This window comes from Theropithecus gelada, chromosome 20 (genome assembly GCF_003255815.1).
Source record: "Theropithecus gelada isolate Dixy chromosome 20, Tgel_1.0, whole genome shotgun sequence".
NCBI classification, from domain to species: Eukaryota; Metazoa; Chordata; class Mammalia; order Primates; family Cercopithecidae; genus Theropithecus; species Theropithecus gelada.
Genome location: NC_037688.1, coordinates 22972455 through 22990133, shown reverse-complemented (window position 1 = coordinate 22990133; position 17679 = coordinate 22972455).

The following is a 17679-nucleotide window of genomic DNA, read 5'->3' as shown; positions in this document are numbered from 1 at the left end:
CTACTCAATGATTTTGGTGGTAAAACCAAAGTTGCAATGATTAGGACTGGCTGATCCTGGAGAAATTAGGCAAGGTTCATTTCCTACATTTTCCCTCTTACGCTAGCTGGGTATTTTCCAAAATTCCATTATTAAAATTAATTTACATTTTAAATTTTTTTCATAAAGGAAATGCATACGTCTCTCATACGTGAAAAACCATTATCACCACAAGTCAAATGTCATACAACAAATATCTTAAATACAATTGTATATATAACATATAATACAATGTGAAATACATTTTAAAATGCATACAATGAACATAAAACAAAGTGAGAAATTACTGCTTCCGAAAGACTCTGATGCTTACTCTTTTGTGACTATTGTTGTTTAGAGGGAAGTTGGAAGGTTTTAGATAGGTGTTAAAGACAAATTACCAATAAATTCATTAACTGGACTGATTACTAAAATATCACATGTTTACATCATCTAATATTTAACGTCATGTGCTCATACTACCGTGAACACTCATCTTTAACACTGTCGGTGTTTTGTATTCCAGGCTTTGAAAAATCCTTCTTTAGTAGACAGCTGCTACTATTTATATTGAAGCCATATCACTTGATAAGCCTGAACCTTTTAAGAGCTTATCAGTCGTCAGCACCTAGGAGGGGGTGCAGGTTAGATTCCTTTTTTTATTTTATTTTATTATTTATTTATTTTTTTTGAGATGGAGTTTTGCTCTTGTTGCCCCTGGCTGGAGTGCTCACTGTAGACTCTGCCTCCTGGGTTCAATCTATTCTCGTGCCTCAGCCTCCTGAGTAGCTGGGATTACAGGCGCCCACCACCATGCCTGGCTAATTTTTTGTATTTTTAGTGGATAAGGTGTTTTGCCATGTTGGCCAGGCTGATCTCAAACTCCTGGCCTCAGGTGATCCACCCACCTTGGCCTCCCAAAGAGCTGGGATTACAGGCATGAGCCACCGTACCCAGCCAGCTTAGATTCTATTCTGCTCCCTTTCCTGCCGGTCAACCCTACCTTGCCTCATCTTTCTCATTCTAGGACTCAAACACAGGGTGACACCTGTACTCTCTTATACCTCCACAGTTTTATATACAGTATTTCTACAGTCTATAAAATTATCCCCTCAAGAGAGTTCTTCCTTTCACAAACAGGTCTTGGTCCATCTAGACAACCCCCATTCTCCCACCAAGACTCAAAGAATATTTAGAGGATAACTTGATGATTGATATTTAATGAACTACACTATGAAGAATTTATTAATCAAAAATATTTATGTAAAGGTATAAAGACAATGGGTGTAAGAGTGATTATTTTAGCATTGTTTGAAAGGACAAAAATGGAAGTTATGATAATATGCTTACATATGGGATTGGCTAAATAACCATGTTTCATCCATAAAATATAATATTCTAGAGTGGTTAAAAATAATGGTCTCATCTATATTCTTATGTGGGAAATAGCCATTGTGTCTATACAATCTACCAAGCTCCTCCTCTTTCTTTACTTGGATTGTTTGATCCATTTATTAAATCTTCATAAAATTGCTAAAGAGTAGCAGAGCAGTATCACCCCATATTACACATGAGGAAATCAGGACAGAGAGTTATTTGACCAAACTCACCCTGTTAGTGGCAGAGCCAAGACTGAACCCTAGGAACGCTGGAGCCTTAATATAGTGCTTTTAAATTTCAGACTGCATTGTAGATCATGTGGTTTGGTTCTGTGTCCCCACCCAAATCCCACCTTGAATTGTAATAATCCCCACATGTCATGGGAGGGACCCAGTGGGAGGTGATTGACTCATGGGGGCGGGTTTTTCCTGTGCTGTTCTCGTGATAGTGAATAAGTCTCACAACATCTGATGGTTCCCCTGCACATGCTGTCTCTTGTCTGCTGCCAACTAAGATGTCCCTTTGCTCTTCATTCATCTTCCACCATGACTGTGAGGCCTCCCCAGCCGTGTGGAATTGTGAGTCCATTAAACCTCTTTCCTTCATAAATTGCCCAGTCTTGGGTATGTCTTTATTAATAGCATGCAAACAGACTAATACAGTAGGTCTTGAGGAACATACATCAAATTGTTAACTCTGTTTATCTTGGAAGGAAGTAGCAAGTGCTGTAAGGCGTATTTCTATGTCCCTGTCAGGGCACATGGTGCTTGATTCCCTGATGACCTGCACTCATTACCTAATCGATTCCGCTAAGCACTAATTAGGGAGTGGAGACATGCAAGGGGACATTTCTATTTATGATCTGGGTCCAATACCAGGTTGCTAGTGTTACTCTGAGAGCCCCAATGTCAGGCATAAAGACCTTTCAAAAGAACTCATCCCTGCAGGACTGCATTTTCACAGCCCCATTCCTGCTGATCTCATTTTGGGTCACTGGCTGCCAGTCATGATTCCTCATCATTTCCTGCCTTCTTGACCTTCTCAGTTGGGCAGTTCTTGTACCGAACTCACCTCCGTTCTGTTTGATTTTTATCTCTTCTAAGATTTAGAGTCTTTCCTAAGGCTTCCTGCGTATCAAAGCTCAACTTACCCTCCCTTTTGTGGTATGGGGATTTTTATTTCCATGATAATGCTGAGCCTGAACAATCGTCCCCAAGTTAGGATGGGTAAGATTGAAGGTGATTTTATCCTATGGTTTTAATCTTTGAATCACACATGTCTTTTCAAGGTGAAGCACAGAAATATATTCTAAGGAGCTGTTGATGAAATCACTGAGGCAGGAGCTGGCTAATTTTTAAGTAAATTATAATAACTATTGGCAATTATTCTGATAATCTCTCTTTGAAAATAAAAACTCTGGGCGGCATGACAAGTATCTTGGAGTACCATCCTATTGACAACAACATAATTATTATTATAGCTGTTATTATTCCACAGAAGTTTATTTGCAAACTTTAAATGGCAGGTAGTTTTAATCTGGTTTGCTGCCAGATACTGGGTGTCCCTCCCTCTGTCTTGGTTAACAATGCCTACAAACATCAGCTGGAAATAAGTCTGCCTTGCTGGGACCATTTCTGTTATACAAAGTGGTAAAAGATGATGAAACATCAGGGGATTTAACTATATCAACATGATTGGCATTGCTGCTGCTGCTATTATTACCATGAATAGAGGGTCTCATATGGGACAGACACATAAGACAAGACTTCTTATCTTCCCAAGGAAACAACAAGGTAAACCATTTCAGAGATTACGACATTGAGGACCCGAGAGCTCACATGATTTGATGAAGGTCATCAGTAAGTGGTGGAACCATGGTGTTTGTTTGTTTGCTTGCTTTTGAGACAGGGTGTTGCTCTGTCACCCAGGCTGGAGTGGAGTGGCATGATCACAGCTCACTGCAGCCTCTAACAGCTGAGCTCAAGTCAGCCTCCTCCTCAGCCTCCTGAGAAGCTAGGACTACAGGCATGCACCAGCACACTGGGCTAAGATTTTTATTTGGTGTAGAGATGGGAGTCTCAATATGTTGCCCAGGCTGATGGAGCCATGATTCTGATGTGCACGTTCCTGACCCAGAACCCCAACACATTATCCAACTCAGGCTTCCATGGAGTGACCACAAACTTGCTCTTGGTGTCATCCCACCTTTGAAAGGAATTTAATAGAATCTGAAATGCTGACGGCATTCAGCATCTGACATATCTGAGTGCTAAGGAAAGGTCCCTCTAATTCCTGGTTTGGAGCCACCATGAAGCTGTGAGGACCTATGAACCGGCGTCTTCTCTTCTTCCTAACCACAACTATGCATTTTGGAAGCTCCAATACCTCCGCACTGTGCTGCCTCAGCACACAGCTGTGGGATGTCTTTCAGAGAAGACATTTATTTTCACTGACCCATTCTCTCCCACGCTTTACTTTTATTTTTTTTTATGGTTCGAAGTGTGAACAATCGTCATCCACATGAAATCTTGCAGCTGCTTCTGGAGCTCTTTGGAGACCAATGTCTGAAAGCCAACTCTTCAATCATTTCTCAGAGAGAAGAGCCCTGGGGACAAGGGCAGGGCTAAGAGGGAAGAGAGAGCCAGGAAAGTCCAGGCCAAGGGTGCCTCTTGAACCTCGTGGCTGAGGGGAGCAGGCTGTTGGGATGACCAGGGGACATGGAAAGTTCTTCCAGCGCTACCCCTATGTATCTCCCAATGAATCCTCTCGGATTTTAGGACTTAGCTCCTAAAATTTTCACTTGGTCTAAAGCAAAAGGCCCCAGGCTTCCTGTCAGGCGCTGCAACTTTTCATCTGATGAGGAGTAATGAGATTTGCTGAATATGTTCCGGCGATGGGGTTCTGTGTTAAATACTTTTTTTTTAACCTTTTCTTTTTTTGGAGACAAACTTTCCATAACATAAAATTCACCATTGTAATCATTTTGAAGAATACGATTTGGTGGTTTCCATACCACAATCTGCAACCATCATCACTATCCATGTTCAGAATATTTCCAGCACATCATCTCACAGACTCCCATCAACACTACTATGAGGTAAGAGTTCTTGTTTGCATTTTACAGATGAAGAGATGGCGCACCAGAGAAAAGTGACAAAGGTTGCAAAGGTGTGCAGTGGTGTGACTGGCATTTCCATTCCAGAGTGCATCACTTCAAAACTTGCATTCCTGAGACTGTTCGCCAAAGGCTTCTTGATATGTGGAGGGGCTTAGGTGCAACAAGAGGCCGTGCTTTACTTCTCAGAAGGAGCACAGAAAAGCAGCTGGGGGAGAAACAGTTGGTGGCATCAAGCTTTTAAACCTACCAAGGAACATGAGAGAGCTACCAGGAGATTGCAATCTGTAAATTAGGAAGTGTTGTGTGGGGGGGTGGGTGGTAGCAGGTGGAGGTTTCTGCCTTTGATGCAAATGGAGCAGTGGGTATAAATAAAAAAACAAACAAAAAAAGAGTGTGAGTTTCCACCAGAAAGCCTACATGTACTTCCATATGTGGATCAGTATCTCACCAGTCCTATTTCAGGCATTTCTCTGCAGAACTCTTCAGTCATTTCTCTGATGGATGAAGGTATACTATGCTCTTAGCCAGGTATCAGCAGGTGAGCTAAGCAGCTTGTGTAACGCAGGGCCAGGATTAGTATAGGTGGGAACTATTAGTGAGGAAGAATGGCTACGAGAGTGAGGAGAGTCATTCCGGACAGGTGATCACACGACGTTAGAGGACGTGAACTCAGGTAGTAAAAGCGGGCAGCAGGTGCCTCTGCAAACCCAAAGATGGAGAGTTGTGATCTCTTGCATTAGAGATGGATTCAGGCAGAATACTGGAAGGGAAAGGAGACTGGGAAGCCCCTGAGGCCACACCTACAGCTTTTACTCTTGGAGCAGCAAGCAGCAGGATTTTCTAATTCATTCTCTCTCTCTCTCTCTCTCTCTCTCTCTCTCTCTCTCTCTCTCTCTCTGTCTTTCTCTCTGTCTCTCTCTCTCTCTTTCTCTCAGTCTAAACGGCTGTTCATTTATTGCAGAGCCTTGTTCACATGGGTTCTCAGAGACATTTTCATTCTGTCTTCTCACCACGCTGGAGATGAGAACTGGATGTGGTTTTCTAGATAGAGTCTCCATTTCCCTTTGAATCTGGAAGACTGGCTTCAAGGTCAAGTATAGCTTCTTTCTTCTCACTGTTGGTCAGTGAGTTCTCTGGGATTCTCTTCCAGTTTATGTTGGTTTGAGTGTTTGGAGTTTGCAGTTGAGCCCCTCCACCTGAGCCCTGAAGCCTCCGCTGTCGGTTTCCTCAGTGACTCACTTCAGTTACACGTACCCCTTTGAATCCCTCACTTTCTAAAACTGCTGAAGTCTCTTCATTAAAACAAAATATTTTAAAACATTTCCTTGAAGAATCGACAGAATACAAAGTTGATTCTCCCCCAAATTAATCTATTAAGAATTCCTATTAAAATCTCAGCAAGGTTTTTTGTAGACATAGACAAGCTTATTCTAAAATCCATATGGAAAGGCAAAAGACATGGAACAGGTAAACAATTATGGAAAAAAAAAAAAGGGGGTAAAGGAGTCACCCTGTCTGGTGTTAAGGCTTATTCTATGGCAGTAGTAATCAAGGCAGCTTGGTATTGGCAGAGAGAAGGGCACAGGCCAGTGGAACAGAGTGGAAACCCCAGATATAAACCTGTATAAATACACCCAACTGATTTTTGACAAAAGCACAAAAGGGTAGCCTTGCCTAAAAATGGTCCAAATGGGCCAGGTGCAGTGGCTCACACCTGTAATCCCAGCACTTTGGGAGCCCGAGGCAGGTGGATCACCTGAGGTCAGGAGTTTGAGACCAGCCTGACTAATATGGTAAAACCCCAACTCTTAAAAAAAAAAATTAGCCAGGCGTGGTGGCGAGCACTTGTAATCCCAGCAACTTGGGAGGCTGAGACAGAAGAATTGCTTGAACCTGGGAGGCAGAGGTTGCTGTGAGCTGAGATCATGCCACTGCACTCCAGCCTGGGTGAGAGAGCGAGTTTCTGTCCGGAAAAAAAAAAAAAAAAAAAAAAAGTCCAAATGTAGCATTTGGACACCCACAGGCAAAACAACAACAACATCAACTAAATCTGGGCTTCAAACTCGCAACTTATGCAATTATCAATTTAAAATAGATCACAAACTTAAATAAAATATGTAAACCTGTAAAACTTTTGGAAAAAAAAAAGGAAAAACAAGATAAAATCATTAAAATCAGGGTTAGACAAAAATGCTTTAGACTTGATACTAAAGGCAAAAGCCATAAAAGGAAAATAGGATAAATTGGACCTTGTCAAAATTTTTAAAATTTGCTCTGTGAAATACCCTATCAAGAGTATGAAAAGACAAGATACACACTGGGAGAAAGTATTGGCAAACCATGTATCTGGAAAAGGATGAGTATCTAGAAGATATAAAAATCTCTTGAGATGAGTATCTAGAAGACATAAAAATCTCTTGAAACTCAAGAGAACAAAAAAATTAATGAAACATTCCAATTAGAAAATGAACAAAATACATTAAGAGCCATTTCACCAAAGATATGAGCAAATAATGGCAGATAAGCACACAAAAAGATGTTCCTCACTAGCTGTTATAGAAACTCAAATTAAAACCACGATGAGATATCATTACATACCTATTAGAATGACAATAGTAAAAACAGAAAAAACAACAAATGCTGAAAATCTGGAGGAGCAACTGAATCACTCATTCATTGCTAGTGGGCATGTGAGATGGTACCACCATTCTGGGTAACAGTTCGGCAGTTTCCTGGAAAACTAGACATACAACTACTTTATAATTCAGGATTCACAGATGGCATTTATCCTAGAAAAATGAAAACTTAAATTTATATAAAAATCTGTACATAAATGTTCACAGTAGCTTTATTCATAATAGGGAACACCTATAAACAACTTAAATGTTTTTCAACAGGTAAATAATTCAACAAACGGTGGTACATCTATACCATTAATTACTATGCAGCAGTAAAAACAGAGTGAACTACGACTATGCACAGAAGCTTGGGTGGATCTCAGGGGAATTATGCTGAATGAAAACAAGCCAGTCTCAAAATATTACATGCTGTATGATTCCACTTATATAACATTTTTGAAATAAAAAACATTACGGAGATAGAGATTAGCCATTGCCAGACCTTTGGGTTGGTGTAGTGGATTGGTGGGATAATATAAAGGATTAAAAGGATGGGAGAAACCTAGTCTGTGGCGATGTAAACATTCTGTGTCTTGAATTGAATGTGGTGGTTGTGGTGGTTACACAAAACCACACGTGTGATAAAATTGTATATAACTACACACACACACGTAAGTTCATATATAACTGGTGAAACCTGAATAAACCTTGTGATTTATATCAATGTCAATTTTCTGATGTTGTTATTGTACCATAGTTATACAAGATGTCATCATTGGGGGAAAACTTGGTGAAGGCTGTATAGGACCTCTTGGTACATATTTTGGCAACTTCTTGTGAGTCTATGATTATTTCAAAATAAAAAGAAAAACATAATAAAAATTCCCTTGAGCATAGTACTCCTACAAATGATCACTATTATTTTATTCCATGAAATAAAGCCTACACTTACCTCCCGTGCTTCTCTCAGGCATTACTTCTATCACTTATAATCTCATTTCCCTTCTACCAATTCATTCCAATTATTTTCCTTGAGGCCTGTGACTCTTTGGCCCCTTCTAGAGGAATTTGATCATATGGTGAATATTCACTGCACTCTGTCCTGAATAACTCTAATTTGATGAAAGATGTTTGAGTAGGAAAATGAGAAGCAATTTCTAAAACACTGATGCATTAGTTTGTTCTCATGCTGCTAATAAAGACATACCCAAGACTAGGTAATTTATAAAGGAAAGAGGTGTAATTGACCCACAGTTCAGCATGGCTGGGGAGGCCTCCAGAAACTTGGAATCCTGATGAAAGGGAAAGCAAATACATCCTTATTCACATGGTGGCAGCCAGGAGAAGTGCAGAGTGAAGGCAGGGAAAAGCCCCTTACAAAACCATCAGATCCCGTGAGAACTCACTCACTATCACGAGAACAGCATGGAGATAATCTCTCCCATGATTCAATTCCCTCCCACTAGGTTCCTCCCACAACGCATGGGGATTATGGGAACTATAATTCTAGATGAGATTTGGGGGTTCTCAGCCAAATCATATCACTTGATTTAAGCAAATTGCTTTACTGCTAAATTTCTGAGATTCTTTAATAAGGTATTTTACTCTAGGAATCTCTGAGACTGTCAGAGCATAAAGCAACACCCAAAGTTTCCTTCTACTTTCTTTCATTGAGCTAATTAATGGGACTGGTGTTCCGTAGAGACCAGTTTTAGAAATTTTGGGACTACACCCCTATGCACCCACACATGCTTCCATATCATTCTGTTTTTGCATTCTTTCTTTCATCTCTGTGTTTCTTCATAATCTATGTTGTTGGTTCTATTAATATCTTTCTAAAGGCTCTCTCGCTATCTGTGCATGTGTGTGGGCGGGGGATGAGGGGGGTTATGTATAACCTTCCATCCCATTTCCCAAACTGTAATCCTTGTGGTTTCACAAGATTTAGACTTCAGGATTCACATCTTTTATTCTGCCAGTCACTACTTGGTGTCCATTTTTATTTATCTCTATGAGTCATTGTCCAAATCTGTCTCTTCAGCCAGATGATGCTTCTCTAATTCACACTCATGTATCCAATCAATACCTAGGCATCTCCAGTTGGTGTTGTGAAAGTACCTCCAAACCAACTGCTTCAAAATTGAATTGAAACCTCCCCAATCCTTCTTCCCAGCTTATTCTTATTATTATTTCAGGAAAATCCATCTTCACCAATCCATTCATCTAAGGGAGATACCTGGGGATCATTCTGGATCCCCTACCTGCCCTCTCTCAAAACTGTAGTGTTAGAACCAGCATTTGTAGGGTATCAATACTTTCCATGTGAATTAAGTCTTATATACCCACTTTATTAGGGAAAATGAAGTTTAGATGTTTATCAAAACAAATGTGTGGACGTATGTTGCAAATCCATGCCTTTGTAACGTCAGATTCGAGAGCCTTTTCACTTAACCACTCTGCTTCTTTTAGAATCAGTCCTTCAAATACATCTAACATTCATTCTCTCCTTCTAATTTTCTCTGCAAATCCCCATAACTTCATTCCTACCCACTTGCAACCATCTCCCTAGCTCACTTTCCACATCCAAACTTTCTCTTCTCCAATAACTCATACTGCCAACAGATTCTCATGGCCTTCAGAAACACTTATTGGCTACCATTGAACACTAGATTAACTTTCCAATTTTTAGTCTTACACTAAAAATAATTTACAATATATCCCCCTGCTTTATACCTGTATATGTAAAACTGCACTATTTTCTTTTTCTAATCAAACCCTCCCCTTTCTAACTTCTTGTTGTTGTTGTTGTTGTCTTGAGACGGAGTCTCGCTCTGTCACCCAGGCTGGAGTGCAGTGGCGCGATCTCCACTGACTACAAGCTCCACCTCCCGGGTTCACACCATTCTCCTGCCTCAGCCTCCCGAGTAGCTGGGACTACAGGCGCCCGCCATGTCGCCCGGCTAGTTTTTTGTATTTTTTTAGTAGAGATGGGGTTTCACTGTGTTAGCCAGGATGGTCTCGATCTCCTGACCTCGTGATCCACCCACCTAGGCCTCCCAAAGTGCTGGGATTACAGGCTTGAGCCACCACGCCTGGCCCCCTTTCTAACTTCTTATTTTTACCTGTGCCTTTGGTTTACACATCTATTTACTGGAATCAAAATTTCAGGACAGGAAGTTCTGGGTACTAGTTCCAGATCAGGTTTCCTTGCTAAATATCTTTGAACAGATATCATTAAATAATATAAAGAACTGTCAGTAACACATGTGGTGAGGAAAGCAGGTGGAAATGGGTGTAGTAACAAGAAAATATTGATGCGAATTCAAATGATTGCCCACAATCATATCTAGAAAGAGTTGTAAAAGAATAGGTGGAAATATAAATGTGTTGATAGAAGCGCACATGAGGAAATAGTTACCAGATTACAGTATGTCTTACAGAATAAGATTTGAAAAACTTAGCTAACTTCCTCTATGACCTGGCCTGAGATACTAAACAGTTTCCTTTGGTGAGCTCCTACTCATGATGGCGTGAAGACTCGAATGATACTCAAGCCCTAATTATTATACTCCCCCTTGTTCCTGACATCCTAAGAGTAACAATTGCCTAGTTAGTACACATAAAACGGAAGATATATTGAAGGATCATAAAACTAATGGCAGAATTCATTGTTCTGCCTCATCAGTGATTTCCTATGGACTTTCATTTCCTCATAATAAATTAAAGACATTGGATTAATTAATGTGGTATGATCACCCTTGTCTTGGAGTGCTGATTCTCTGAGCCTCCCGCTTATGAGCTAGTTTTGAATGAAGCCATTTTGTTAGTGCGGCTTTCACTAGACTGATCTCAGAGAACTGTGAATTACTTTCTGCATAGGCGGGATGTGACTACGGGGCCTCGGTGGATCATCTGCATCTGTCTGAGCTTCCCTTGGAAATCTCCCCTGTAGGTCTTCATTTTCAGGTTTGATTCCCTGAGATGGAGATGAATGCTGTAGTTACTTTATTATAGAGTACTCTTGGAATCAACACCTGTGAAAGGACAGGGAAGGAAGAATTGGGTAGATGGAGTGATGAAGATGCAAGGTAGTTTCAACTAAGGATTCCAGTGATGTCGTGAGGACATCTGAAGCTGGGATGGCCTTTTAGAGTTGGAGTGAGGAAATAGGTCCTCATACTCCTGTGTCAACCAGACATTGGATGCATGCTGCCCCAGTTGGGCAAGGCAGTACTCTTCGGCCAAGGCGCTTCCCAAAGAGAACTGGTTGCTGAAAGGTATTTTCCAGCATCAATTTCAGTAGCTGAATAAATAGACTCTTTATTCATATGGAGGTCTGTGTAACCCATCATAATGGTGAATTATTTTTCCAAGTAAAGTTTTGTGACTGAACATCAGTAATATCTGAGGGAGACATCAGAAGGCTTTGGGCTGGCAGAGGTGTCTTAAGGAGTGGTTAGACTCTTTGTGCTCTCTCACTGCATGGAGAATGATCTGGCACTTTCAAATTATAGCTATTTGCAAATTCTTCAATACATTAATTGTTATTGATATTGGTAGAGTCATTTATTGCCTGGCGACTGTATCTCTTTCTCCCAACTCTTTGTTGTCTAGCTAATTTAACTCTTCAATTCATCTTGCAGCCAGAAGACATCATTTTTACTCCTTTTTGAATTAGATATCCATTGTTCTTTTGGATGAGACTAAGTTTACTTGTACAAGTTTGACTTGATAGGTAGACAATTGGATGAGATAAATGGGAAAAATTAATGGATTTATGGATGAGTGGATGAGTGTGTCTGATGGAAAACAGTACCCTCTAGCCAGTTATCTTGAATTCCTTCCTCTTTCCCTTCTGTTCAATGTCAAAGAGAAAGAAGGAGGCGAAAACTGAAATTCTGGCTTGAAAGAGGGACTAAAGTAAAATAAATTACATCAGTGCCAAAAGGGAACATTCCTGCTGATGTCAAATGCACCATGTTTATGTACATCCCTATTCCCTTGCATGTCCAGTTATAGCCATCTTTGATTTTTAGCCCCCACTCTGGCTCTCCACTCATCCTTTCTTATCCCAAAAAAAAACTCCCCCTGACTACTCCCTCTTCAATAACATACGTTGTTCTCTGAACTAATTTCATATTCACTGCCTGAATAATATGTATCAGTATAAGAAAGATTTACTGATCACATACGTATATTCTGCACCAGGGATGGTGTTAAAACTTCAAGATTAAAAATAAACAGGCCTACCACAGTGGCTAACGCCTGTAATCCCAGCACTTTGGGAGGCCAAGGTGGCCAGATCACCTGTGGTCAGGAGTTTGAGACCAGCCTAACCAACATGGAGAAACCCCATCTCTACTAAAAATACAAAATTAGTTGGGCGTGGTGGCGCATGCCTGTAATCCCAACTATTTGGGATGCGGGGCAGGAGAATCACCTGAACCCGGGGGGTGGAGGTTGCGGTGAGCCGAGATCATGCCATTGCACTCCAGCCAGGGAAACAGAGTGAGAGTCTGTCTCTAAATAAATAAATAACCAAAGCTCATTTTCTCCCTCAAGAAGTTTTTTTTTTTTTTTTTTTTTTTTTACATATTATATAGCAGTACATTATGGTAGTCATTAACATAGAAATGCAAATCACTTAGGATAGATGGATAAAGTAATGATGCAGGAAGACCAGGTGGAGAATGTTGCCTGATGTGAGATCCTGAACCAGGAGTAGTACAGAGAAGTCAGAGAATTAACTGGAGAGTCAGAAAAATGGTGGCCTCTTTAGGGAAAGACACACACACACACACACACACACACACACACACACACACACAGCCCCTCTTATGCATCTGTCATCAGAGCATATTGGATCAATGAATGAATGATGACAAGGTTCGCACCATGTCATGTTCATGGTCATAAATCCACGAATTTAAGAAAAAGTTTTCTTCTTTTCATTTATTAATTTTTTTACTATTTTAAGGTTTTATTTTGAGTCTTGATATTTCTCCTTATTTTCCAGCTTGCAGCAAACGCATTTATAGTTTGATTTAAATAACGAAGCGTTTTTCATAGTGATCTTTTCACGCTTTAGAATACTCACTTGGTTGTTTTCTCCAAACATTTATATTAAGACATTTGGGAGCAAATGTGTAGTCAGTTTTCAAACATTTCAAACAAATTTCAAAAGTCAGAAATCAAACATGCACTAAATCTAAATGTTAGCAGTTTATCAGTGAAATAAAACAGGCTGAAATCTGAGTTGTCAGTTTGTCATTTTGGTTCAAGAAGGAACAGCTGAGGAAGTGCAGGCTCTCTCATAAGCTCACTGCTCTAGTATGAAGCACTTCATTTATTGCCAACTTTTTAATACATGTTGTTTATGAATTTTGAATTTTTAAAATTATTATGTCTCTTCCTCACCACTCTCCTACACATGCATATTCTCATTAGACTCAGGCTAGAAAAGACAATGCATTCTGCCCTAAACACACCGTATTTTCTCATTCTTTTCACTTTTGTTCAGGGGTTCGTTCAGTGACAAATGCTTTTTGTAACGTCTCTCTCTGTTGCTTAACTCCCTGAATTCCACCATAAGAATTAGCCACCGTTTCCTCTGTCTAGCATACATCATATTAATATGTGTCGTTATTAATGTTTGGCACATGGAATGTGTTTAATAACATCTATTGAATTAAATAAATGCATAGACTACAAGAGAAAATGAAAGACCAGGAAATAAATGCTTTTGTAAAATCTCAATGGATGGACACTTTGGATTTTTGCATTTTGTAACGTATAAATCTTGACATGAAAGAAAAGTATTGTAAATAAATAATCAACTCTAGTTGATAATGTGCATACTGAAGTAGTTAGGGGAAGTGTACAGGTATCTGAGATTTACTTTGAAATGTGTTACAAATGAATTGATGGATGGATAGAGGGATAGATAGATGCGTGATTTTAAAAATGAATATAGTAAAATATTTATGGTAGAAAGTAGGTGGGAGAGATGAGTGCTCACCATAAAATGCTCTCAACTTTGCCATATTTTTGAAAAATTTTAAGATAAAATGTTTGGGAGAAAAAAGTAAGGTAAAAAGTAAAGATTGACCGCAGAATGTCTAAATGTAAACAAAGAAATCAGTGTGATCCCCTGGACTCTGATATTCAACATTAACTCATTTTTTTTCATATCCTTACTTTTAAACATCTACTACAGTTCATATAACAATGCTGTGAACTCTTTGTATGCACCCACACCCAAATATTTTTGAATCAATCTGAGATAGTAACACAACTCGTAAGCTGAGAGATTAATGACAGCTTATGTGTGGTTTTGAGGTGTGGGCAGGGACGTTTTATGGCAACACCAACCCAAAATTTGTAGCAGGATCAGAGGGAACTCTGGCCTTAAGCCATTACATCATTCATATACAATATTTTATTTATTTGGATTTCAAGGAAGTAAATTAAAGATCTATTTGAGGGATGAGCATGAAACTTTGGAAATCACATATATCTTTCTTCAGACTTTAACATTCAGAGCAGACTCATAAATCTAATGCTGGAGCTTGTTGGTTAGATCTAAGGGGAATAATGACTTCTCAGCTGGATAGAGCCCAGGATTAAGGCAAGTGTCAGCTACTCCCTGGGAAAGAGCACCAAATTCACAAGCTCATTTACTCAACTTATGGTCTTGAGCATGCTAAAAACTCTCTGTGCCTCAGTTGCCTTGTCTGTGAAATGGGACAATAATCTCCACCTGGAAATGCTGTTAATGGATTTCCAGCTAAAAATCGGTGAAGGAACACCTGGGTTTGTCACTGATCCCTCCCAACTTTTCACTAAAATGACAAGAAAAGCCTGAAAGAGGCAAAGGCCTAAAAAGTCAAAGAGAACAAGACAGAAAATCAAGTAGAAAAGTGATGAAAACAGAGATTTGGAAGATAGAAAACTGATGAAAGATTGAAAACTGACTTCCTAAAATGGAGGCAGCTGGGGAATCCAGGAAGAGCAAGCCCCTTTGTGTCTGAGAACTTAAGAAAGCCCCTGAAGTTAGACACTCCAGTTGTCTCAGAAGGCAGAATGAGTTGCAGAATCGAACTCACAGGAGTTTTTCATATGACTTTATATAAAGTTGCTCAGATCCTCAAGTCACCTCTACCATTTAGGGATACCAGGTAACCAACACTTACCAACTTCAGTGGAAGACTGTAAGTTTGATACCTAGAGAAAATGAACCAGAAACTCCAGCCTTGGGCCACCAGGCACAGACAAGGGTATAAATGAGGCATCACACCAAAAAGAGGGAGAGTAAGTAAATCTCTATAGACTTGAGAGGTGGGATGCCACCTCCAACCCCCTTTCCTTGCTTGGCTCCTAGAATTTTGGTGAGCAGTCTTAGAATTCTTGGAGATATGAGGTGGGTTTCTTTTTGTTGTTGTTGTTTGTTTGTTTTTGTTGTTGTTGTTTTGAGACACAGTCTCATTCTGTCACCTAGGCTGGAGTGCAATGGTGCTATCTTGGCTCACTGCAACCTCCACCTACTGGGTTCAAGCGATTCTCCTGTCTCAGCCTCCAGAGTAGCTGGCACTACAGGCACGCGCCTCCACACCTGGCTAATTTTTAAATATTTTTGTGGAGACGGGGTTTCACTATGTTGGCCAGGGTGGTCTTGAACTCTTGACCTCAGGTGATTCACCTGCTTCGGCCTCTCAAAATATTGGGATTACAGCTATGAGTCACCTCACCCGGCTGAGTTTATTTTTTGACTAGAAAAACTGACCAGCTCAAGAGAAAAAGAAAAAAGTAAATAAATAGATGGATAGATAGATGAGTGAATAGATGGATAGATAAGATAGGATTGATCCGATCCGATACAATACAATACAACACAACACAACACAACACAATAAAATAGATTTTGACATTTGAAATCCTCTCAACAAAATAGCTGTATTTCCACCTTATCACCCATACAATGGCTTTCATAAATTAATCTCCCCCCAGTATGCAAAACTTTTAATTAGCCCTCTGGTTCTCATTTTAAGATGTGAATGACTGTTAGTGAACATCACCACTTTAGGGACATCACTAACAAGAATGACAGACACCAGATAAATAAACATATGTAGGGGGAAAATAGTGCACTTGAAGCAAACAGAAAAACGCTGTGAGTTAAGAATTCATTATTTATATCATCAGGGAGATCTGAGCAAATAATGAATTCATGAAATAAGAACTAGATGCTACAGAAAAGGAATACACATAAATGGGAACAATATCTTGTATTAAAAATACCACATCAGAAGTAAAATTAGAAGGACTGGAAGAGTTAAGGATCCTTCAGAGGACAGGGGGAGAAAAGATACAAATAGAGGTTCTTTTACACAGTTTAATATTTAATGTGTAGATGTTTTAAGAAGAATTAAGAGTAAAAACGAACTGGAAAAATTATTAAAGAAATTATTAAGAAAATGTTTCATGACTAGCTGACTTATTTCAGATCTAAAGCTATCTTGAGTGCCCAGCATTATTAATGGGACGTGAATACAAGAGATGCCATCATGCGATTTCATACTATGAGGCTAAAGAAATAATCCCAAAAGACTACAGAGATGGGGAAAAGGAGCACAGAAGGAATTTGGAATAATAACTCAGCAGCAGCTAAATCTTTAAGGCAAGAAGAAATACTTTCACAACTTTAAGGTAAAATGATTTTCAACCTAATATCCTATATCCAAGCAAACCAGCAACCAAGTGTGAGACAGTTTTAAGATGATATTTTCAGACATGCTATCTTAAAATAAGAGATGTGCCATGCACCATCTCATGAAGCCTCTGGAGGACATATACCACCAGCGTGAGAGAGTGAGTCGAGCAGATGAAGACTTGATGTAGATATACCACCAGCGTGAGAGAGTGAGTCGAGCAGATGAAGACTTGATGTAGAGGAGATGGCAGACACCTAACAGGAGAGAGGCAAAGGGAATATCCAGTCTGATGCTGAAGAGACGTCTCAAACCACAGTTGCATAGAGAACTCTCAGAGCAACCAGTCCGTATTGGAACAGGATGGAGGCTGCAGCGAGGTTGTCTTCCAGAAAAGAAAATAGAACTGATGGTCTAGACCATGTCGAGAGGAGATTTTGCCTTTTTGTCAGAGATTCAGGAGATGTATCATTGATAAAGAGGCAGAAAACTAAATGACAATTCCCTCAAAATTTTAACAGGCAACTATTATTTCCAGGGGGGAGGGTATTTTTCAAGAAAGGAAGTATATTTATCATATATTGTGATAGTTATAAACACTGTATATATGCATTCAAAAGTAAATATAATAAACAATGTTGACTTACACAAAATACTATATTTTTAGGAATACAGAGAAAGAGAGGAAGGGGAGGGCTCGGGAAGAGGGAAGAGAAAGGAGAGAAAGAGAGAATGTTTGACAGGGGGCAGCGAGTATAAAAGAACTGAACCTTATCTTCATGCTAAGAAATTGATAGATGATAGAAAAGATTAAAAAAAGAAAAGAAGTATTAGCATA